Below are 24,335 nucleotides of genomic sequence, written 5' to 3'. Positions count from 1 at the left end.
TTATTTTCCTTTCTTATGCTGAAAAGGACAGGGACTCAGAATAATATCAGAAGTAGAAATAATTTTTATAAGAAAAATATAAATCAAGACAGGGTGAAAGGAGCTCCTATTTCAGTGTTAGAATAACATCTCCCAGAATCCATGAACAAAGATAATAAAAGATAGATATAGACCCAATGCCCTAGCACTGTCACCTCATGCTGCTATGATGAAGCTCATGTGGAAACCTGGACCCTCTGCCTTGAACCTCCAGCAAGTCCATGGCTGAACCAGGAAGCAGTTGGAAAAAAGGGACAGATGCAACTGAAGTTAGAACTGCTAGGAATGCCCAAGGAGAGGCAAGAATGAAGTCTTAGCTCTTAGCCATGAAATTCCCTGGAGGAAATGGCAATACACTGAGTGCTGAGTACCCTATGGCATTGAAGAGTGAAACACGGGAGATCATTTTGAGATGTGAAAATTTCAAACATTCAAATTGTCATGTTCAAAGTAATCATTTTCACATATTTTTCAAAATATGTCCATGTGTAGTTTAATTATTGAGGAAAAGCTTGGAAGGATGTTGAGGTACTTTGAAACTTCATATTCAGAAACACAAAGTGCAATGGAAGCTACCGAAATGTATTGGAGTTGGCATTCAAATGTCAGGAAATTGACTTTTCCTTGTTAACACTGGAAAAATTCCAGCAAGGTGACTGATGTTGATTATCATCCAATGCTGTCTGGGGCCTTCACCCATCCATTCAAAGAATGCTTGAAAATATAGTCAAATACAAATGTGTGTGTGTGTGTATGTGTGTGTGTTTGTTTCTAAAACTCTCATTATGCATTTCTTCATCTCCATCCTCATTACTGTGGCCAACTTACAATGGCTTAACCGAAGATTTTTCAACTTTATTACGATAGGACAGCAATATGCGTTCAACCGAAATCACATTTTCAATCTTCAATTTTGATTTTTCCCAGGCTAGTTTCATGTGAATTAGAACTTGATTGTGGTTTTGGAAGTTGCAGCTCAAGTAAGCCTTGCAATCATAAGGTCAAATAACCTATACTCTGTATTTTATGGTGTTGCTAAGCAATAATGTTCAGTAGATTAGGTGTATAAAAAGCATTTTTGAGTTTATTTTGGATTTACAATGGGTTCGTCAGGATGTGACTCCACAGTAAGTTGAGGAGCATATATCTGCATATATAATTAACCTTTTTCTACTTGGGGATTCCACAGAGTAATTGGGTTGCACATCATGGAAATCAAACACATTGAGAATCCCTGAGGAATGTTATTCTCACCCTCCAATTGTCTCCATTTTGAGAAAAAGGGTCATTTAATTAAGAGACCAATGAATATTCCCATACAGGTTAAAATTCAGATCCATTGACTGGGGGAGTTGTGATTCTGTAAAAGAAGGAGATGCCATTCTTATTCTCTCCTGCTTGGTTTAATTCATATGGGTTTAGAAATGAGTGTCATTAATGAAAACCGGCACTTATCCTGACTCATTCACTGAGCAACATCATAAGAACATGTTTCAGTTGAACTTCTTTCCAGAAAGTGCAAACAAAACAAAACAAAAAAGATCTCACGCAAGACCACCATGACTTGGATAGGGTAGACATGAAATAATAAAACAGTGTCATTGAAGAAAAGAGCACCAAGGCAGGCCTGCACCATGGAGGAACATGGAGGCATTTGGAATGAAGAATTCCCTGAGAACTGGAGGAATTGAACCTATAGGCATGAATTTGACCCTCTCTTTCATCAAATAAAGGGATAGAGAGACCACCATCACACAGAGCAGAGTAAGCTGTCACTGTCACAAGAATATCAACATGGGACTACAGTTTAGTCATTATTTCATCATGGGACAGGAGGGAAGCTGAGTGATACTAAATTCTAGTCCACATTGCAGGATGCAATCTCTATGTAAAGTTAAGGAAGCCTCTTCAGAGCAAGAAGCAGCTTGTGTGCTTCGTGCAGGTTTTGGTCTCACTCCCCCTTAAATTCAGCCCACTGTGGTACTTGTCACTGCCTGTGTAAGAACAGCAGTAATAATCAGCCTCATCCTCCAGTTGGAGCCCAGAGGTAGTCGGAGAGGATGTGTTGCAAGTCTCGGGGTCAGAGAAGTGAGCAGGAATCCCTGAGGCTGACTACTAACACTATGAATCAAAAGTTTACATGTTGTCCCTGGACGATTCTGGTTCCAGGAGACACCACTGATCTCCTGATGTCCACTGCTGTTTCCAGCACAGGGGACAGTGACTGATGGTTTAGCAGTTCCAGGGACAGAGGGAGGCTGAGTCAAAGTAGACTGGGTCCAGAAATCTGAAAAACAGGAAACCACACACAATACGGAATTATTGCTTTGTCCAGGTAATCCTGAGATGAGGAGGGAAAACAAGCCAGATACCCAAGGACCCTCCTCTACAATGTCACAACCTGTACCCTGAGTGACGAGGGTACAGGTAGAGGTCTATGCCATGGTGGAGGTACCTAGAGCACTTTCTCCTGAGATTCTAGCAGTGGGCCTGTCCTCCTCCAGACCACTTTTATCTCCTTCCTTGTCTCAGAGAAAGAAAGTCCTCAATGCAAATCTGTTCTGCACCTGCCTCTCCTTACCTATATCTGGCCCTGCCTCTATACACTCTTGTATCCCTCTATTAAATTCTTCAGGTCTGGATAGAAAACTTTCCTGCTTTAGGTTTCTTGAGGATTAGAAACTTGAATTTTCTATCCTGCATTGCACAGGAGAATAAGATCTGCTCAAGTCCATCATCTCTGCCAGCTCCTAGATCTTGTATTTCTGCTCAGATATCACTGTATCTCTGTGAACCTCCAGGGCTGGTCCACCCTCCACAGTCCCTCTGCTGGTGCTTACCTAGAAGATCTCTCATCTCTAAGGAACCATTCTGCCCACCCCAGGAAACAACTGTCATGGTTATTTTCCTTGGGGTCTCCCCAGAGGCAACCTTATTTCTGCCCCTCCCCTGTGCTATCTGTGGTAGCACAGGGCAGAATCAAATCCACCAGTATGTTTGTCACTCTCAGGCCACTCACCACGTGCTACATGAACCATGGAAACATCACTTTGAAGGAGTCTCAGGAATGAAAGAGTGTGCACCAACCAGGGCCACATTCCTGACTGATTCTGCAGTTTCATTCTGGGCTCTCCATTTCCAAATATTGACCATTTTGTCTCAGTGACTGAATGTGTCTCAAAAGTGAGGATCATGGAACCTCCACACCTTGTGTAGGATAGCTACAAGGAGATGAGGGCAAGATTGGAAGGTTAGATTTGAAAATGGGTCCTTTCTATCTAAACAGGATATATTTGTTAATTTATGTATTTTAAAGTATTTTATTTAATTGTATTGTTACTAGGAATTGAACCCAGGGAATCCAACCAATAAGAACCATCCTAAACTCTGAGCTCTTTATTTTATTTAGAGACAGGTTTTCACTAAATTACTTAGGGTCTCACTGATTTGCTGAGGCTGGTTTTCAACTCATGATATACATACCTCAACCTCCCAAGCTGCTTGGATTAAAGTCATGTGACATAATGCATGGCAAATATTTTATATATTAATAATATTTTTTATTATGGGAGCAGTGTGGTTAATTACACATGTGTATATTTTTGAATGAGGTAAGTCAGGCTACTGAACAAATCCTCACCTATTTTTAAAGTAGCATTATTGAGGTATAACCACGGTCAAACAATTCACCTATTTCAAGTATAAGCTACAATGTCTTTTACTGGGTTCAGTTCTGTGCCACCATCACCACAATTAATTTTAGAGTATTTTCATCACAGAAGAGGGAAACTCCAGGTTCATTAGCAGTCTTTCCCAATTGCTCTGTCTTTCAACATATCCTGTCACTCTTCCTATCTGTGAATGAAATCACTTATCCACTTTTCATTTCTATGGGACTCTCTATTCTGACATTTTAAAATCACTTTATGTGAGGAGAATATTTAGGATATTTCTTATATTCAATTTTGAAATACATAATGTATTGTATTAACTATAGTCACCACACTATGCAATAGACCACTAGAAATTGCTCTCCTGTCTGACTGAAATCTTGTCTGCTTTTACTAACATCACACTTTTATCCGGTCCCTAAGTCACCTCATCTTGCTGTGCAACTCTTTTACTTTCTACCTCTGTGAGTTTTTCTCTTATATATTACCCATAATTGAGATCATATGGTGTTATCTTTGCACTAGCTTATTTCACTTAGAATAAGCACCTTTTATTTTTTTATAGACTTATTCCCTAAGGATTACATTCAATTTTCTGTACACATTATGTGCCAATCAAGGCAGAAGCAGTTATTTAAATTATTTTCTATCTAGGTTTGATTCCATCCTATCCCATTATATTGGCATGATCCACCCAATTTATCTCAAGGATATAAAATAAAGACCCACAACATTGACAAAAATTCTCCATTCATTGTCTGAAAATACTTTAAAATGTTTCTGTCTGTATTTTGCATGACCTGTGCTTAAGATTAATTTAATTTCCTAATTATAAATATCATTGTTGTTTCCGGAATCCATTTTGAGTCCAGTGAGCACACACACTCTTTTCAGACTAAATTTATATAATGAACCTCAGACATTATTCATGGAATATATTTATGACCACCTAGGAAACAATCACAGAAGGCACTGGAGGAGACACAGTACATTAAAAATATCCAAAGACCCAAGAGTCTCTTCTACCCTGAGTCCCAAGCCAGCTCTTAAGATCCTGTGACCTAAACAGGACACAAATATGTAGACAGAATAATTCCAGATGAATCTTCACTCTTGTGCTCCAAAAGGAGAAGAGAAATCCTCATGCTCTGAGAAACTTTGGGATGTGCATATTTTCTTCTCTTACAGTTTTCTCTTCTCCATTCCACTTGATCCTGACTTGAAAATTATTCTGTGGTCAGAGAAGTGACAGTGGAGACTGTAAGGCTTCCTTTCTCTTTTGAGGAGCTGATTTCCAAGACAGTGTCACTTAATTCCACTGTTTGTTACACTATGTCCTCTTAGTACTTGGTATTGTCCTGGCCTCTGTCACCTGCAGTGGGGCAGAAATGCAGAAAAACTAAGTTCCAATCTTCTTGACAGAGGACTGGAAGGGAAGGCATAGGGACCCACACAAATTGGGAGGGTTGTTGAAAAAATGAGTTTGGAAATATCAGTCTGCAACTCAGGCTCAATTCTGAGCTCTCTTGTATCAATCTGATCAAAGGGAGAAAGGAAAGAATAGAATATGAACAAGAGTTAACATGTAGACTGCTACCTGCACCTCAGCTGACCCTTCAAGTATCAATGAAGAAGGATGCAAATATCCATTCAAGGGGTTTTCTACATGATACAATGTCAAAACCACATTCCACAGAAAGCTGGTTTAGTGTAAACGTGCGTATAGTGCAAAAAAAAATATCACATAGAATTTTAATGGTCTCAACATACCACAATGTACAATTAGACATATCCTGTTTAAACTACAAGATCATTAGGCATGTGAAGAAAAGGAAGTCTCAAATGATATTAGAATAACAATGAACATATATCCTATTGACTAAATAGGGAAGGTGTTATCATAATTGAGAGTATTGCAAAGACTCTATGCCGAACATTTAAAAAAATTATATTACAACAAATTAGAATAAAAAAGTCTAGCCATTCTGAGTTTGAAAAAAAAAATACTATCAAAGTACCTGTGACTGAGTGGAGAAAGAAAACATTACACAAAGAAACATGCAGATGCTAATTCACCAAGGGGATGTCCTAGAGAAGAATAGTTACTCTAGATTAGGTAGAGGAGTGAAGGGAGGAGAAGGGCTATAAGAATAGGAAGGATAGTGGAGTGAAGGAGACATTATAACTCTGTACTTATGACTGCATGACCAATGTGATCCTACATTATAAAAATCAGAAAAATTAGAGATTATACTCTTTATGTATGATTTGTCAAAATGCATAAATGCATTCTACTGTCATGTATAACTAATTAGAACAAATTTAAAAATTTAAAAGGAAGTTTAGAGTGATTACAAAGTGGCAGCACCAGATATGAGAACTATGTAAGACGGATTAAGAGAAGATTGATCTCTGAAGAATGTGAAGGTATTGATATTCAAGTGATAGCAAGTAAATTGTTCCCTCTTATAAAAACAGAGGGGAAATTTTTATTGTTTATTAATCAAAAAGGACTTCTAGTTTCTAGTGTAAGCATTAGAGCTTTCATGTCTCACACACATTAAAGTGAAGACCACATACACAAATTCGACAGTCCTCTTAGCTCATCAGAGAATCAGTGATCACCTCACAGCTGATCCACATTTCCCTTTTGCACCAGGTAGTCCATTCTCCATGTGGCAATATACAACTCTTAAAGCTTAATTGACTCATGGAGAACTTACAAAAGAAGCCTTATTGGTCTGTTTCTGTGTTCAGATCGAGACCAGATTCTTTCCCTATTGCACTTCTTCCATGAGCCCTGATCCTATTTCAGCCCTCTCTCTCTGCTCACACCTCTTAACTCTGATCCTGCCTCCAAGAATTCCCTTCTGCTCTTCCAGAATCTGAGGTTGTCCTGGGCTCCTCCTCACTCAGTTCTTAACTTAGGTTGATTACACAGACTAAATATTCATGCCTTTATCTTTAAAGCCATAGCTCCTTCCCTGTGTTAATGACCAGAAAAGTGCTCCAAAATATTTTCCTGAATGAGATCTCCTTTTAATATCCTCATCAGTCTTTGGCATTGTCTCCAGGGCATTGATTAAAATCTACTTTGTAAAATATTTATTGTTCTGTAAGCATGCTCCCACATTGAAGGTGAAGTCTTGGTCAATACTAATTAATTCCATGTTCTGATCCCACCCTTGCATCATCAGGAATAACTGGAAATTGATCACAGAGAAGGATGGAGGAGATGAGCTCTTCATCTGTGCAAGGGTCTCCATTCCAAAGGACAGGTCTCTAATGCTCTTTCTCCAAACCAGTCCCATGGTAGGAACCCTATCAGGGAAAGTCTGTGCCACTCTCCTGTGTCCCAAGTCAATGCCAAGCTCAGTCCTCTGCTCTTACTCTCCTTCACTTTCTGCTTGCTCCATCACTAATTGAGGGGAAAAAATTGTCCATTTTCTCAGAAGATGTTTAGGAAAGAAGCATGTTTTGATGTTTCTTAGGTTCTGCAAACTAGGCAGAATCAGTTTACTGGAAATCAGTCTAAGCTTATTCATACGTTCAAGAATTGTTGGCTATATTTTTATGGTATAAATCACTCAGTTAACCATTTTAACAGGAATGCTAGCAACAGTTGGTTGGGGGTCCTGTTGAAATCATGAACTGTTAGGAAGCACAAAGGAAGGAGGGGTATACACACAGACATTTCTCCCTTCTTAAAAAAAAGGATCCTCTGGGAACAAGCCTATCCCACCCAGAGACAGTTTATCTGCAGGGCACACCTGGACAGGGGTCATCTGTTGAAGGTCTGAGGGAGGATAATCCTGACTGAGAAGAGTCTCAACTAACATTCTGTCTGGTACAACTCACTTGACTATGAAGAGAGGTCTTAAGACTTCAAGAAAGAGACTTTCCCTTTGTCCTCATTCCCTCAGTAATGTCCTCAGATTCTCTCAGTGGTTGTTGCCTTCACCAACATACACACTCATGTAGAGCAGAGAGAGATGTTGACTCCGCATGGGATATGGGGTTTATGCAGAAGTGATTCCAGCAGGTCTGCACAATGTGGGAATAGGAGGCAACAAGAGTGATATTTCCCTGAACACTACTGGGACTGGATCATATTAGAGATAGTGTCCTGTCCCTAATATAAGGGTGTGAAAAGAGTTGCACATTCACGTACAAAATCACAGGGCAAAGAACAAATTGTTATTGTCCTTAGACAATAAATAAGAATTTGTTTCCTTTGGAACTCCATGGTAGAAGAAAAGTGGAACTGATAAGAACTGAATTCTCAGGGCCCTGTCCATGAGTTCATCTTGTGAATGGCTGAGGAAGCAACTTCAGAGTGATGAGGAGTGTCTGAAACCCAGGACAGGTTTTCCACCCACTTCCCCATGAACTTGGAGTCCTGGGTAAGGTGCTGCTGCTGGTATATGAGCAGCAGTAATAATCAGCCTCATCCTCAGGCTGAGAGCTAGAAATGGTCAGAGAGGCTGTGTTGGCAGGCTTGGAGCCAGAGAAACAATCAGCTATACTGTAGTGATGATTTTTGGTGCCATAAATAAGGAGTTTGGGGGATTCTTCTGGGAGATTTTTATCAAACAGACAGACCTATACTTCCCAATATCATTGCTGGCTCCAGCACAGGAGATGGTGTCTGTCTGTCCTGGAGACCTAGGGCCTAGGGCAGTTGAGTCCAAGCAACTGGGACCAGGAACTTTAAAAGAGAGAAAAAATACAATTGTGTCTGTGCTGATCCCATGTGAACCCAAGATGAACAAGATACAACAGTAGCCCAGGTGTCCTGGGTCCCTTCCTGGAGGATTCACCTCCACCCTGAGTGAGGAGAGTGTGGATAAGCAGAACCCAGGCCATGGGTTATGCCCCAAGAGTGCTGCCTCCTGAGACCCCAGCACTGGGCCTGGTTCCCCATACCTCTCTATACCCTCCCTGAACTCAGAGGAGGGAGGGCCCCCCATGCAAGCCTCCTCCCCTTAACCTTAGCTGCCTTGGACTCTGCACAACTCTACGCCCTGGTTAGACTACTTAACTGATGGGATTAAACTTGTTGATGTGCATTTTGAATCAGGCAGATGGATCCTGTGACAGTGTACAGGAATTAGAGCCCCTTTGGGATGTCACTAAACTTCCTAATCATGGAGATTTATGGATGGTGCCTGATGATTCCCTTTACTTCTCATGCTGTGTGGGACGTCCTTGAGCACATAGTATCAGAAATGCTGGATGGATCCAGTCTTTCCCCTTCTCAGGAAGAGATTGACCATACATCCTCAACCTGCTCAACATCTGCTGGCTCTCTCATTTAGGATGTGTGTTCAGACAGTGCTAAGTGCTCTGTCTTGGGAAAAAAATTTGACTGGATTTTGATGAAGAGACCTGGTGTTATGGATAGGTCATCTGAAAAAAAAATGGTGCAATACATAGTACAACATATTTAGGACGGCACACTAGTACTAGAGATAATCATGGTAAGCAGCTGTTGGACCTCATTACTGTTCATGGTAAACCACAGCAACTACTCTTCCTACACCAGTTCCTCACTGCTCCCTAGGTGACTCACATGGAGGATCCAAGTCTCTGGGAAAGACAGAGGAATGGAGTTGATAATCTGGCATGCTTCCTCTCCTCAGTCCTGCCCTATCTCCTAATCTCCAGTTCATTGCACGCCCTGGTCCCTTCTAGTTTCCTCAGGTTCCTCTTCCTTTTTCAAACATTGTATTATTGGTCCATTATACTTATACATAATGATGGGTTTGTTGTTTTGTATTCGTATATGCGTGAAATATGACAATATAACTCAGCCATTATCACTCCCCAACACTTACCCTCTCCTTCCGTGCCTCCACCTCTGGTCCCTTTCATCTACTGATCCTTTGTGACTTTTCACTAGATCTACAAGGCCCCCACCCTACCTTTTTTTTTCCTCATTTCCTCTAACTTCCACATATCAGAGAAGACATATAATCTTTGACCTTCTAAGTTTGGTTTATTTTGTTTTACTTCCTTCCATTTTCCTACAGTGGACATAATTTCATTTTTATGGATGAATAAAAAATATTGTGTACGTGTACCACATTTTCTTTTTCATCTGTTGGTGGACACCAAGGAAGGTTCTGTAGTTTGACTCTTGTAAATTTACTGCAAAAACATGGATATACATGTATCACTGTAGTATGGTGACTTTAAATCTTTAGGATAAATACTGAGGAGTGGCATAGGAGGTCTTATGATGGTTCCATGCCTAGTCTTTTTAGGGACAAACCATAGTGATTTCTATGCTTGTTGCACTAAACTTACCCTATTACTAACAGTGTAAAATGTTGCTTTTCTCCACATCATCCCTGCATTTATTACTACTTGTATTCTTGATGACTGTCATTCTGATTGGTATAACATGAAATCTCAGTGTAGTTTGATTTGCATTTCCCTAATTGGTAGTGATGTTGAACATTTGTTGACCATTTGTATTTCTTCTATTGAGAAGTGTCTCTTAGTTTGATTTACCATTTATTAGTTGAGTTATCTGATTTTTGATGTTAAGCGTTTTGAGTACTGTATCTATTCTAGATACTAATCCTCTCTTAGAATAATAGCCATCAAAACTCTGTCCCATTCTTGAAGTTTTCTCTTCACATTCTGAATTGTTTCCTTTGCAGTTCAGAAACTTTTTAAGTAGATGTTATCTACTTTTCAATTCTGAACATCATTTCCTGAGCTTTAGGGGTGCTGTCAGAAAGTCATTGCCTGTGCCTATAACTGTAATGTTGATCCTATATTTTCTTCAAGTAGATACAATTTCTGGTCTAATTCCTAGGTCTTGATTCACTTTGTCTTCATTTTATGAAGGGTGAGATATTAGACTCTAGTTTCATTCTTTAACATAGAGATATCAAGTTTCCCAGCACAATTTGTTGAAAAGACTGTCTTTCCTCCAAAGTATGTTTTTGGCATATTTGTCAAGAATCAGATAACTACAGATGCACATCCAACATCTATGGTCTGGCGCCGTGTCTTCTTCTCTGTACCAATGGTCTCTGTGTCTGTTTGTATGCCAGTGCCTGCAGTTTTTGTTAGTTTAACTCTGTAGCATAATTTGAAGTAAGGTATTGTGATGACTCTAGCTTTGCTTTTGTGGTTAGAATTGCTATGACTAGTCTGAGTCTTTTCTTTTTCAAAATGAATTTTAGGACTTTTTTTTCTAGTTCTGTGAGGGTATGTATTTGGAATTTTGCTGGTGATTGTAGTGAATCTGTATATTGGTTTTGGTGGATATGTGCCTTTTCCTTTGTCCTCTGACTTCCTCTGGGACAGAATTATTTTCAGCCTCACCATGTGCCCAGATCCAAACTCTTAGAATTCTTTGTTTGCCTCAGGGCAGCCTGTCCCAAGTGAGTGTTCCTGCACACATGGACTCAGATCATTGAAAATGTAACAATTGAAAGCATTCATATCTGTTCACACAACTGAATGAAAAAACGTGGATCAGGAGAAGATGATACACTTAACAAAAGGGTTCAAAGAAAGAAGGTGTGTAAAAAAGTGTGCTCAATGTGAGTTGGTAATAGCTAAGGGGAGAGAAAACATTCCCATGTTTGAATATGTGGGAATAGAAACTGGAGTCAGGTGTTCTGTAAGGCTCCCTCCCAGGGACCTCTCATCGGGTGTGTATATTTGTCACACAGGACACAGCATCCTTTTCCTGTCAACTCTGTGCACCTAGAGACCACCTTATCTTCTTCAGGAAAGATCTCCACCACCTAGAGGAGGATGCTTAATCTAGTAGGTTTTTCTAGATAGAGTTGAGTTTGGGGATATGCATGATCAAATCTGGCAGTTCTTTTACAGAATGCAATCAAGTCCCTCATATATGAACACTCATTAAGCATTCCATGGAGTCCAAGCATTATGAGCAATTCTTCAATGTCATTATACACACCACACGACAAACATGTTCAAGAACCTAAGGAGAGGTGATTGATGGCCAGTCAAAGTGGAATGAGCTGAAAGACAGTACCTGGACAGAGTAGAATGAATGTGTGCTTGGGGCATGAGATGTTTTAGTAACAGAGACAATGGTCTTTGTGTGTTTCAAACATTATAAGGTGCACTCTTTATTGAGTTGATTTAAATTACAATGCCTGTCATTGTACATATTATTAAAAGTGGTAGTGTGTTTATGACCTACTCAAACTCTTATGTAGTCATGTGAAAGCAGCATCTTGTGTCATTTTTCTCCTGAGACCATTGTGTGTAGTTTCTTGGGAACATTCTAATTGCCTGGGCACCCCGTAAAGAAGCAACTTGTTTTCATGCCTGTTTCATTGTACCACATCCTATTGTCACTATGAACAAATTCAGGGTACCCATGCTGAAAGAATTGTTTCCCTTAAACTTATGGATTTTTTGTTCACCCAATAATCCAGGAAATAGAAGTAATAAGCATGAATTCCAACAAAGAACCACCAAATGATCAAAGAATAAAAACATGATTAATAACTACCAAAGCGAAAGAAATAAAATATATGCAGATAAATTCCCAGAGCGCTATTGTTGATAAGAAAGTAAATATGATGGTTCAGCCCGCCGAGTTCCGAGTCAGCGGGCGGAGCCTGCGGGGGTCTCCGCGCGCGCCCGCCAGTCCCGAATTTCCTCCTAGGCGCCCCCGCCTTTCCAGGTCCGCCCCCTTCTCAGGCCCAAAAGCGGCTCCAACTTCGTGCGGCCTCCTTCTCTTCGCGTTCCCCACCTCTGCTCGCAGCGTGCGTCTCGGGGCCGATCTTTGCCCGGTGTCCGGGAGGCGGCGCCGGCTGGGGCGCCTCACCCCTGCCGGCGGCGGTAATGCGGCTGCCTTTGCCGCCCCTGCGTCCGGACCGGCAGCTGGCAGCGGCAGGAACCGGAGCCGGAGCGCGCCTGCCGCTGGCCGGAAGCCGCCTGGCATGCGCTTGGCTCCCAAGGCGGCCGCAGGGCGCCGGAGTCCGGCGCGGCATGAGGTGGAGGTTGGCGCCGCAAGCGCCAGGCTCCTCGGCCCCTAGGGCACCGCGGGCCCGTGCGCGTCGCGTGACCGGGCTGCGGCCGGGCGCCCATGCTAACCCCGCGCAGGCACAAGACGCCGCGGCCGGGAGAAGGCGGTGCAGGCCCGCCGAGCGAACGCTAGCGGCTGGACCCATAGCGCGGGGCTCTGTGCTGGGCGGATACCTGGAGCCTCGGGCCACCCCAGCGTGCTGCAGTTACCTGCCCCTCTCCGCAGGGCGCCGCGCGCGCGCAGCCTCGCCTCTCCCCACCTGCAGTTCGATCCCCAGTACAGCAAAAAAAAAAAAAAAAAAAAAAAAAAAACTATAAGCCCAGGTGGAAGGTGGCAGTTCTCATTCCTTTCCGTAATCGCCATGAACATCTTCAATTTTTTTCTTACACCTGATTCCAATGCTTCAGAAACAGCGGCTGGAATTTGCCTTTTATGTCATTGAACAGACTGGCACACAGCCTTTTAATCGTGCGATGCTCTTCAATGTGTGCTTCAAGGAGGCCATGAAGGACAACGTCTGGGACTGCGTGATCTTCCATGATGTGGATCATCTACCTGAAAATGACCAAAACTATTATGGTTGTGGAGAAATGCCTCGTCACTTTGCAGCAAAGGTGGATAAATACATGTATAATGCTGTGTCCTGTTCTTTTTTAGTCTGCCATATAAAGAATTTTTGGTGGTGTAAGTGAACTGACAGTGGAACAGTTTAGAAAGATCAATGGTTTTCCTAATGCTTTCTGGGGACGGGGAGGAGAAGATGATGACCTTTGGAACAGAGTTCACTATGCTGGATATAATGTAACCAGACCAGAGGGAGATCTAGGAAAATACAAGTCTATCCCTCATCACCATGGAGGGGAAGTCCAGGTTTAGGACGGTATAAATTACTAAGGTATTCTAAGGAGCGTCAGTACATTCATGGGTTGAACAATTTATTATACACGCCAAAAATACTCGTTGATAGGTTGTATACAAATATATCTGTGAACCTCATGCCAGAGCTCGCTCCAATCGAAGACTTAAAAGAAGTAGCTCTCATGGCAGGGTAGACCACAGTGCTGGATCATAAACTTGGAGTGCATCTTAGTGGAGGTCCGCGTTTGGATGTCTCAGTGCCCTGATCTCTGAGAAGAGCCAGCATTTCTCAATGTTTACAGTGTGGAATTATATACATCTTCCTTCTTATACCCCTCCTCTCTACTTTGAGACACACCCCTTGGTGAGCACTGCAGAAACCAGAGCCGATGCTTGAGATTGGAAGTTGAGAGAGCTCCCACAAAGAGAAAGAGTTTTTATACTGAAATCTATAATTTAATTCAAGAGAATGCTTTTATTCCGTTTAAACATACTTTGTACATATGTGATGTAAATTAATGTGTTCAAATTGTTGAGAAATAAGATGTGTTACAGTTTTGGATGTAATTGGTTATGCTTTCATTGGACTTTTGTAGACATTTTTTATTTGCATGGGGGGAAAAAAACACTGTAAATCTATGTCACTAAACAAAGGTTAACCCTTGTGTGAAATGAAGGAACTGTCAATAATTGACAGTAAATTAATACAGTAAACTGTTACACTAGTTTTCAGCTTTAGATCTCCAGCCTCTCATATGGAAAAAGTCACAGCTTTTGTAGGGCTTTAAAGGGAAAGAAGAAAGGAGTTAAACAGCTTTTGTTCCTGCCAGGATTAACTGTTTTTTTTTTTTTTTTACTTGCTTGCAGTCTCATCAGATTTTGCTAAATCACAACCATATTGTTTATACATATTGCATGAGTATTACCAAGAAAATCTTGAAAGTTGTGATATAAAGGACCTCTTTATGTTAAATATCTTTCATGTACCTCTGGTGTGTCAGGGATTTTGTACCTCAAAAAATGTTCCAAGGTTGTTTATACACTGTATTTTGTTTTACTTCACAGTGAATAGCAGTTTTATTATTTCTAAGTTCAGAAGAGCCAAAGGAAAAAAAATCCAGTATCTTCATTTTTAAAAAATTAGTTTTCTTTTAAAGAATGAGCTACAGAAAACCCAGTAGTACTTATACAAATGAATTATACTATTAGATAAGAAATTAAATGTTCTATTTTTATGAAGATAAATGCTTAGTAGATAAAAACAAATTTTAATTCTCAGACTTATAGAATTTCACTTTTGAAAAGGACCCTTTTAATGTCAGATAGTTTTATTCAAACTGTTTTTTTTTTTCATTTTCAAGAAATCAGGTGTTAATTACTAAAATTTTTTGTTTAAAGTATAATTTAAGAGTTATCTTTAAATGCATTCTCAGTTATTTAAATGTGCTAATATTATAATATGACACTTCTGAAGACATCTCTAACTACCTGATACCAAGGATATTTATCTTAAAATTGTGCAAAGTTTTCCATGGCAAAAATCAAGCAATATTTTTACTTTGAAACTTATTAATTATGTAGGTTCTTTAAAATGTTTTATAATATTTTCAGGAAAAAAATGAGAGCAGGTACTGAGGTTGAACCCAGGCATTTTTTACCACTGAACTACATCCCCAGTCCTTTATATTTTAAATTTTGAGATAGTGTCTCACCAAGTTGCTGAGGGTCTTGGTAAATTGCTGAGGCTGACCTCAAACTTGGGATCCTCCTGTCTCAGCCTCCAAAGTTCCCTGGATTACAGGCATGTGTCACCAGCCCTGGCTGTTTTCACAAATATAAAACAAAAAGTTGTATACCTATAAAGCGAATCTTCAATAACAATGAGAAATGATAGAATTCTACCCATGAAAAATGTTTGAATCAAAAAAGTTTGCCTTGTGGGTTTTCACCTAAAACAGAAATAGGTTATTTATCTTGGATTGTGAGTTTAATTTTCAAGTGTCATTTTCTGTGGCAGTTTTGGTAATACAAATGATCACAATCCAAATCATGAAATAATCAAAATTCGTATACTTTGAGAAAACAGAGAGCCTACTATGTTGGAATTTCCCCACATTGATTTCTTAGAAATACTTTCAAGATATTTATCTTTTGATTTTTTTTTTTTGGTACTCAAAATAGTGAAAATCAAACCTGAAAATTAAGTTATTTGTACTTAATTTGTGTATCTGGTCATTCCACTTCCCACAAGCCAACATAGTTTTTTAATTTGATGAAATGAAAGCAGAATGATAATGATAACAAATGTTTGTTGACCACTAACAAGATAATAGGGGACAGGAGCATAAATATAATACTCAAGTATTTTAGTGGTGGGCAAAATTAACAATTTCTCAGTCTTATTAGGGAAACATTTTTCTCATTTTAATGTGACTGTCCAAATCTTTTCATTTTGATGCACATCTCACTTTCTAGAGAATTCAGTACTACTACTCTCTGCCTTATTTTCTTGTGACATTTATAGTGGTTTAGGAGTGGGATTTAAATACTGAATACATACCTAAAATTATTTTTGGCTATAAACAGTGAACTTTGTACGTTTTCCATAAGAATGAGAGAACTTTGCCCAGTGGTCTTCATTGTATGACAACGAGTTTATTTTCCTAAAGATTAACAAGTATGTGGCAAATGCAAACATTTTCTTTAGGGTATGTTTGGTAGACTTATTAATGAACATGTATTGATTGCCTACTCTATCAAGTGAAGTGCCAGGTATGCTTATTTGAAAGTATTATGTCATTTCAAAACAAGTCAAGTCAAGCAAATTCAAACCTCTATGAGGTTATAAAGTCATCCTCTGATAACCTATCTGTCATATTTCCTATATATGTGAACATAGAGACATTAAGAGGTCCCATTGGCACTACTGGTAAAATTATATATAGTGCCTTTTACTAGAGAAGGAATCATAATTAATGGGCCTGTCACTAGAAGAAAAAAGGGCAAAATGTACACAGTGGTAATGTATGTCTAATTCACAGTGAAGATAGTCATTTAATTCTTTGCCAAAACTAGGGTATAACGAATATTTTTAAGTCTAAATTTAAATTTTAGTTTTTGTATTTTGTGAAATAGATGTTCACTAAGAAAACTTTAGCACAATATTATGTAAGTACAAAATTTGTGTAGTAAAAATTTGTACTTCTTAACCAGCGAAAAAATTGATACCCACTTTAAAACAAAATGGAAAAATAACTAATGCAATATTCTCCTTTTGGAAGCTCCCTCCAAGTGAAAGCAGATTTTATATCATCTTATTTGGCCTTTGCTCATTCTTGTTATATTCCTTTATGTACTTTTCAAATAATAGTACTCTAGATTTATTGCCTTGGATTTGCAAGAATACCAACAAAGAGAACAAAAATGACTGTGGTATTTATCAGAAAGAGGAAGTGTACTTAAAATTATTTATTATTAAGATATGAAAGGCTTCTACATAAATGCACTGAAATAAATGCTATTAATTTCTTGTACTTTGTTTGCTTCTCATGGAAATGTTTGTGCTTTTTTAATCATTGTCTTTTATGAAATATAATGTTCTAAGGACAAAATAAATATGATGGTTCAATAGCAATGGCAAAATGACAAAGTACCTCCATGAGATGCATTGAAAAATGAGTGTTCCCTAACCCTTGTAATCTATGAACCATGAATGATCATTGTTCTGATATGCTGAGCTCCTATGGCATTGAACAGTAAAAGCCTGTGGGTATTTCTATGGGTATTTTAATTTTTTTGGTTATTTTAATTTTCAAATTACTTCCATTATTAATGACCTTTCTGTTGTCTTTTAAAAAATATTTATGTAGAAATATTGATGAGCCTGTACTATGTTGTACTTAGGCAACAGGAATTCGATGTATTGTTCTATAGCACTGTAGGATGAATATGCATAAGGATAATGCACTGTACTTTAAATGTTTTTATTATTACATTATAGTCATTTGTAATAGTGGGGTTCACTTAGACTTATTTTCTCCATTTCAATCCATAGTACCATCCCTTTCCCTTCCCTCTCCATTTTCTTGACCACTTTTCTCTACTTTATTGGGGTTTATTCTATTTATTTATTACTTTTTAAAAATTGGTCCATCATAGTCATGCGCAAAAGTGGCTTTCACCATGATCTATTTATCCATGCACATCACACAATTTGGTTAATTCCGTTCTGCAGATGCTTCTCTTTCCCACTCCTCTTAGTTTCTTCTACTCCCCTGTTCTCTTTTATAATTGCATGAAATACCCCCTTTTATTCTTTATTTCCCTCTAGTTTCTGTTTATGAGATAAAACACTGACCCTTGGCTTTCCAAATTAGTAGTTTTTTGCACTTAGTGTCATGTCCTCAAGTTCCATCCATTTACCATTAATTGACATTGTCATTCTTTTATAGTTGACTAAAACTCTGTGCTGTATATATACCACATTGTCTTTATCCATTCATCTGTAGTTGAGCACCTAGGCTGATTCCATAACTATGCTACAGTGAATTGTGCTGCTATAAAATTTAGTATAGGCAGTTTGATCAGAATTCCTGTCTTGCTGTCACTCCCTGCGTCTCTTGTCCCTTTCATTCCTTCTCTCTTAGGTTCGCGGTCCTCGTTGATGTCCCGCGGGTCGGGACAGTTGGCACCCAACATGGGGCTGAAGCCTTTGCCTGAGTAGCGAACACCGCCCTCCGGGGAAGCCTTGGCCAAGCGGGATTCGGGATCGCCTCGGTAAACGCGACCAGGACTCAGATCCAGGAGGAGAATGAGGCCGGCGCAAGGTTCTGGCTAAGTTTCTTCAGGCCTTGTTAAGGTGTTGAGGGTGGCCTTAAACTTGTGATCCTCCTGCCTCTGCCTCCTGAGTTGCTGAAATTACAAGTGTGTTACACCATGCCTGGTTCAGCCATTCTTCAAAGAGAGGTTCTCGGAACGGAACTGGCCGCTAGTGAGAGCCTTTCTGACCAGAACAAGCTCCGAGTCCCGGAGCCCTGCAGCGCAGCGTACTCCGGCAATGAACCAGCGGAGACCCTCGATCCGCAAGCAGCCTCTGTGATCAGGGCAGGGCAGCCAGAGACCTCTTCAGGCGGCTCTGCCCACTCCATCCGGCTGCGGCTCTCTTCGACCGGGTCGATCCAAGATGGCGGCCTAGAGGGAGACTGCACCCCCGGTCGCTCCAGAACCCAGGAGTTAAGAAGGGGAGGCATTGAGAGACTCGGGACTGAAATAGAGCCACAGGTGAGTCTGCCCACTGGGTAAAGCTCGGCCCGGGTGGCAGGCCCAGATAGAGGTGGCTTATCGGAGCCAGGCAGGGCAGCTAGAGTCTTCCCAAGGTAGCCTTCCACACTCCGGCAGTGGAGCTCCTCCCACACGGCCAGCTGCCCGGTGCAGGCCCACAGTGAGAGCATTTCAGCACAGAGCCAGTTCCAAATCGTGGAACCAGTAGGGGGCTAGGGCAGTTTTCTTCGGATGACGCTGCTTTATCAGATTCCTCCAAGACATCAGGCTACTGAAGGCTGGGAGGTGATACACTGGAAATCTACCGGGACACTATAAGCCAATAGCGGAAAACTGCAATATCTCAGGGTCCACTGACAACTGACCATATGAGAAAACAAGGGAAGAAAATGTCCCAAACAAACCTAGATACTACATCAATAAAACCCAATGACAGCACAGCAGAAGAAATGTCAGAAAGGGAGTTCAGAATGTACGTAATTAAAACGATCAGGGAAGCTAATGAGGAGATGAAGAGCAAATGCAGGCATTGAAGGAGGAGATGAAAGAGCAAATGCAGGCATTAAATGATTGCACCAATCAACAGTTAAAGACCAAATACGGGAAGCAAGAGATCATTTCAATAAAGAGTTAGAGATACTGAAAAAAAACCAAACTGAAATCCTTGAAATGAAGGAAACAATAAACCAAGTTAAAAACTCCATAGAAAATATAACCAATAGGATAGAACACCTGGAAGACAGAACCTCAGATGTTGAAGACAAATTATTTAATCTTGAAAGCAAAGTTGGCCAAACAGAAAAGATGGTAAGAAATCATGAACAGAATCTACAAGAATTATGGGATATCATGAAAAGGCCAAATTTAAGAATTATTGGGATTGAGGAAGGCTTAGAGAAACAAACCAAAGGAATGAACAATCTATTCAATGAAATAATAACAGAAAATTTCCCAAATCTGAAGAATGAAATGGAAAACCAAGTACAAGAGGCTTATAGAACTCCAAACATACAAAATTACAACAGACCCACACCAAGGCACATTATTATGAAAATACCTAACATACAAATAAAGACAGAATTTTAAAGGCTGTGAGAGAAAAGAATCAAATTACATTCAGAGGGAAACCAATAAGAATATCAGCAGATTTTTCAATCCAGACCCTAAAAGGTAGAAGGGCCTAGAACAACATATACCAAGCCCTGAAAGAAAACGGATGCCAACCAAGAATCTTATACCCAGCAAAACTTACCTTCAAATTTGACGATGAAATAAGATCCTTCCATGATAAACAAAAGCTAAAGGAATTTACAAAAAGAAAGCCAGCATTACAGAACATTCTCAGCAAAATATTCCATGAGGAAGAGATGAAAAACAACGATGCAAATCAGCAACAGGAGGCGCTAGCCTAAAGGAATAGCCAAATAAAGGAGAAACCAAATCATGTCAAAAACAAATATGAGTCAATTGACTGGGAATACAAATCATATCACAATAATAACCCTGAATGTTAACGGCCTGAATTCATCAATCAAAAGACACAGACTGGCAGATTGGATTAAAAAGAAAAATTCAACAATATGCTGCCTGCAAGAGACTCATCTCATAGAAAGAGACACCCATAGACTAAAGGTGAAAGGATGGGGACAAACATACCATGCAGACGGACACAGCAAAAAAGCTGGAGTATCCATCCTCATCTCAGATAATGTGGAATTCAAACCAAAACTAGTCAGAAGGGATAAAGAAGGACATTACATGCTGCTTAAGGGAAGCATAAATCAGCAAGACATAACAATCATAAATATCTATGCCCCGAACATTGGCTCATCCACGTATGTCAAACAAATCCTTCTCAATTCCAGAAATCAAATAGACCACAACACAATAATACTAGGCGATTTTAACACACCTCTCTCACCACTGGATAGATCGTCCAAACAAAAATTGAATAAAGAAACTATAGATCTCAACAACACAATCAGCAATTTAGACTTAACCGACATATATAGAATATACCATCCAACAAAGAACGAATACACTTTCTTCTCAGCAGCACATGGATCCTTCTCTAAAATAGACCATATTTTATGCCACAAAGCTACTGTTAGCAAATACAAGAAGATAGAGATACTACCTTGTACTCTATCAGACCATAATGGATTGAAATTAGAAATAAATGACAGAATAAAAAACAGAAACTTCTCCAATACCTGGAGACTAAATAATACACTATTATATGATGAATGGATAACAGAAGACATCAGGAGGGAAATAAAAAAATTCTTAGAAGTAAACGAGAACAAAGACACATCATATCAAAATCTCTGGGACACTATGAAAGCAGTACTTAGAGGAAGATTTATTTCATGGGGTGCATTCAAAAAAAGAAGTAGAAATCAACAAATAAACGACTTAACACTACAGCTCAAAGCACTAGAAAAAGAAGAGCAGACCAATACCAAAAGTATTAGAAGACAGGAAATAGTTAAAATCAGAGCTGAAATCAATGAAATCGAAACAAAAGAAACAATTGGAAAAATTAACAAAATAAATAGTTGGTTCTTTGAAAAAATAAATAAAATTGATAAACCCTTAGCCACACTAACAAAGAGAAAGAGGGAGAAAACTCAAATTACTAAAATTCCGAATGAACAAGGAAACATCACAACAGACACGAGTGAAATACAAAACATAATTAGAAGCTATTTCGAAAATCTATACTCCAACAAAACAGAAAACCTCGAAGACATCAACAAATTTCTAGAGACATATGAACTACCTAAACTGAACGAGGAGGACATACACAACTTAAATAAACCAATTTCAAGCAATGAAATAGAAGAGGTCATCAAAAGCCTACCAACAAAGAAAAGTCCGGGACCAGATGGGTTCTCAGCCGAGTTCTACAAAACCTTTAAAGAAGAGCTCATTCCAATACTCCTCAAACTATTCCATGAAATAGAAGAGGAGGGAACCCTACCAAACTCGTTCTATGAAGCCAATATCACCCTGATACCTAAACCAGACAGAGACACATCAAGGAAAGAAAATTTCAGACCAATATCCTTAATGAACATCGATGCAAAAATTCTCAACAAAATTTTAGCAAATCGCATACAAATATATATTAAAAAGATAGTGCACCACGATCAAGTGGGTTTTATCCCAGGGATGCAAGGTTGGTTCAACATTCGGAAATCAATAAATGTCATTCACCATATCAACAGACTTAAAGTTAAGAATCACATGATTATTTCAATAGATGCAGAAAAAGCATTTGATAAAATACAGCATCCCTTCATGCTCAAAACACTAGAAAAAATTGGGGTAGTGGGAACATTCCTAAACATTATAAAGGCAATCTACGCTAAGCCCATGGCTAATATCATTCTAAATGGTGAAAAACTGAAAGCGTTCCCCCTAAAAACTGGAACAAGGCAGGGATGCCCTCTTTCACCGCTTCTATTCAACATCGTCCTTGAGACTCTAGCCAGAGCAATCAGACAAACCAAAGAAATTAAAGGGATACGAATAGGAAAAGAAGAACTCAAACTATCCCTGTTCACTGATGACATGATTATATATTTAGAGGAACCTGGAAATTCCACCAGAAAACTTTTAGAACTCATAAGTGAATTCAGTAAAGTAGCAGGTTACAAGATCAATGCTCATAAATCCAATGCATTTTTATACATAAGTGATGAATCTTCAGAAAGAGAAATTAGGAAAACTACCCCATTCACAATAGCATCAAAAAAAATAAAATACTTGGGAATCAATCTCACAAAAGAGGTGAAAGACCTCTACAATGAGAACTACAGAACACTAAAGAAAGAAATTCAAGAAAACCTTAGAAGATGGAAAGATCTCCCATGTTCCTGGATAGGCAGAATTAATATCGTCAAAATGGCTATACTACCTAAAGTGCTATACAGATTCAATGCAATTCCAATTAAAATCCCAATGATGTACCTTGCAGAAATAGAGCAAGCAATTATGAAATTCATCTGGAAGAATAAAAAACCTAGAATAGCTAAAGCAATCCTCAGTAGCAAGAGCGAAGCAGGGGGTATTGCAATACCAGATCTTCAACTCTACTACAAAGCAATAGTAACAAAAATGACATGGTATTGGTACCAAAATAGACAGGTAGTTCAATGGTACAGAATAGAGGACATGGAAACAAACCCAAATAAATACAATTTTCTCATACTAGACAAAGGTTCCAACAATATGCAATGGAGGAAAGATAGCCTCTTCAACAAATGGTGCTGGGAAAACTGGAAAACCATATGCAATAGAATGAAATTAAACTCCTATCTCTCACCCTACACAAAACTCAACTCAAAATGGATCATGGACCTCGGAATCAGACCAGAGACCCTGCATCTTATAGAAGAAAAAGTAGGTCCAAATCTTCAACTTGTTGGCTTAGGATCAGACTTCCTTAACAGGACTCCCATAGCACAAGAAATAAAAGCAAGAATCAACAACTGGGATAGATTCAAACTTAAATGCTTTCTCTCAGCAAAGGAAACTATCAGAAATGTGAAGAGAGAGCCTACAGAGTAGGAGAATATCTTTGCCAACCATACCTCAGATAGAGCGCTAATTTCCAGAATCTATAAAGAACTCAAAAAACTCTACACCAAGAATACAAATAATCCAATCAACAAATGGGCTAAGGAAATGAACAGACACTTCACAGAAGAAGATGTACAAGTAATCACCAGATATATGAAAAAATGTTCAACATCCCTAGTAATAAGGGAAATGCAAATCAAAACTATCCTAAGATTTCATCTCACCCCAATTAGAATGTCGATTATCAAGAATACAAGCAACAATAGGTGTTGGTGAGGATGTGGTGAAAAAGGAACACTCATACATTGCTGGTGGGGTTGCAAATTAGTGCAGCCACTCTAGAAAGCAGTGTGGAGATTCCTCAGAAAGCTTGGAATGGAAACACCATTTGACCCAGCTATCCCACTACTTGGCCTATACCCAAAGGACTTAAAATCAGCATACTACAGAGATACAGCCACATCAATGTTCATTGCTGCTCAATTCACCATAGCCAGATTGTGGAACCAACCTAGATGCCCTTCAGTTGATGAATGGATAAAGAAACTGTGGCATATTTATACAATGGAATATTACTCCGCAATGAAGAATGATAAAATTATGGCATTTGTAGGCAAATGGTCGAAATTGGAGAATATCATGCTAAGTGAGATAAGCCAATCTCAAAAAACTAAAAGACAAATGATCTCGCTGATAAGCGGATGAGGACATATAATGGGGGGTGGGAGGGGCTAGCATTAGGTTTAGGGTTAGGTTTAGAGTTAGGCTAAGGAGAGCGGTAAGAATGAAGGAAAGAAGGACTGTGTAGAGGGAAAAGAGGGGTGGGAGGGGTGGGGGGGAGGGGAAAAATAAAATAAACTTCATTACCC

At 39.4% G+C, this 24,335-nt stretch overlaps 2 protein-coding genes and 1 pseudogene across 3 annotated transcripts in view; 1 reads left to right on the top strand and 2 right to left on the bottom strand.

Moving 5' to 3' along the window:
• The window catches only part of LOC124991706 (immunoglobulin lambda-1 light chain-like), a 1,192,366-nt gene that overhangs the window by 1,028,217 nt on the left and 139,814 nt on the right, over positions 1-24,335 (bottom strand). The gene's annotated exons all lie outside the window — the stretch shown is intronic.
• The window catches only part of LOC124991707 (immunoglobulin lambda-1 light chain-like), a 1,154,667-nt gene that overhangs the window by 1,032,676 nt on the left and 97,656 nt on the right, over positions 1-24,335 (bottom strand). The gene's annotated exons all lie outside the window — the stretch shown is intronic.
• LOC124990487 (beta-1,4-galactosyltransferase 6-like) lies at positions 13,070-13,793 on the top strand (annotated as a pseudogene).

Source organism: Sciurus carolinensis, chromosome 8, assembly GCF_902686445.1.
Source record: "Sciurus carolinensis chromosome 8, mSciCar1.2, whole genome shotgun sequence".
NCBI classification, from domain to species: domain Eukaryota; kingdom Metazoa; phylum Chordata; class Mammalia; order Rodentia; family Sciuridae; genus Sciurus; species Sciurus carolinensis.
Note: the sequence above shows the minus strand (reverse complement) of the source record. Positions and strands in the feature narration are given on the sequence as shown.